Below are 2046 nucleotides of genomic sequence, written 5' to 3'. Positions count from 1 at the left end.
TTGCAACTTCTGCCCTTTCTCTCGGAGGCTGTTCCTCTCCCCCTCCAGTTTGGCGACTTTCCCCTCCAACTCCTTCTCATGCTCCTGATATATACGAAGCCTACCCTCCAGCTCCTCGACCCTCGAGGTCGTCCCTAAAGAGCTGATGGGAGTCTTCTCAAATATATCCAAGAGTTTGCCACAAACCCCCGCCGTCTTGAGACTCTCCTCAACCACAGTAGTGAGGTAGTGCCGAACAGAAACATCATTCATACTCATACGAGCATGAGGATAGATGTTCTTTCGGACGAACGCAAGAGCGTCCGCCTCACCAGAAGCGCCAGACTCTAAGGTCTTGCGCTTCTTTGGCTCTGGTTCAGGAGTAGGTCGGACGGAAGGGGGTGGCAGAGAGGAAGCAGAGGAAGAAATTACAATAGACTGAGAAGGAGTCCCAACGTTCCGAGGAGGAGGAGGAGGAGAGACAACCATCCTAACACCTCCAGACCTGGCTCGAGACTTTGCCTTGGCTTCCTGAACCCTCTGCTAAGACTCTTGAGCGTTTTTCTTTGCCATCTCTACAAAAAACAAATTGGTAGCCAAAATCAGACAAAGTCGGTAAAAGAAATCGCAAGTCGGAAATAAGCAAGAAGTGCAAAAAGCTACCTAATTGTGGCTGGACAAAGGCCGGCGGTAACAAACCTACAAGGGGAAAAGAAAAATCACCAACACGGTCTCTAAAGGGAGGAGGATGCGAAACTAAAGTCTACAAATCAAATTTATCTACAAAGGCATATTAAAGAACTAACCTTTATCCGGAAATAAGGGTTGGAGGCAAAAAGCCTTCGAAGACGCAAGAACGCAGCACGAACGAATCCAAGGAAAATTTGAAAGATCGCAGAAACGAAACAACGAAAGAGAGGGAAAATATTTATAAGAACGTTAGGGGCATAACGGTGTCCCTAAAAAATATTCTAATATATTTTTATTCCTGGAAGATAAATTTAATCAAAACCGTCCTCAAAAAATTTAAAATTAATCACATTAGTCCTTTCGTCTATTCTATTACTAACAATGTTAATTTTGCTGATGTGGCACGTTAGTTTTTTTTTTTTGTCTTTTTGGTCATAAACTGTTAAGCCTAAGAAACAGAAACAGAACCCGAACTACCTATAATCCTGACCCACCCGTACCCGTCTCGAAAATCCCTCCTCAACCTATCTGAGTAGCTTTGAGCCTCCATTCCAATCCCGTCCCGCTGCAACACAACCCCCGCAATGGTGGTTCTTCAAGCTTCACGCTGCGCACCGTCTCCAGTAACTACCGCCGTCGTCACCGGATGTTGCAGAGATACCACGCCTTTGCCTGAACGTCAACCTCCGCCACCTATCAAGCGTCTCAGAGCCCCTGCTCTACAGCTGCTGCTACCGCCGCATCAATGGTATAGTGCTTGCTTTCCACCCCCGATCCAATTCAGTTAGCCACATCACAAAGCACTACTTGCGGAACGCGGTCGTCGTTGCGCTAAGGAGGACGACTTCGAACTTCCGCCGTCGTCATCGTCTTCTGAACGATATGCCCGTTCGGTCTCCGCCCTTGATCTGAGCTTCCTCGGACGTATGCTCCTCTGTTTGTGGCTCTTGACGTCATCTGTTGCTGCCCCTGCTGCTGGTTCTGCTGACGCCTCTCGATCCTTGCTCCTCGGCAACTCTCGACGTCGCGTTGGATCACTACTCTGAGTTCAGGGGGCGGGTTAATCGTCCATGATTGCTCTAGCGCTCCACCGAGTTCAATGGGTATCTTTTGTGCGCCGATCTATTTCCCTCCCTTAGCGTCCAGGTGAACCTGAATCTGTTATCCTCCCCTGCCAACTGTAGGATGTCCAACAATATTGGATCAATGTCCCCAACCCTGCTCTTCGATTTCAAATTCTGCACTAGAGGTAAGCTATCTGACTCAATAAGCATTTTCTGTAACCCCAAATTGTTTGCAAGTATCATGCGTTGCTTCTGCCTTTGCTGCTAGGGTAGAGATTGCTCCAATTTTGGATGCTGACCCAACTTGAACACT

Source organism: Arachis ipaensis, chromosome B09, assembly GCF_000816755.2.
Source record: "Arachis ipaensis cultivar K30076 chromosome B09, Araip1.1, whole genome shotgun sequence".
NCBI lineage: Eukaryota > Viridiplantae > Streptophyta > Magnoliopsida > Fabales > Fabaceae > Arachis > Arachis ipaensis.
This window is presented reverse-complemented; position numbering follows the sequence as displayed.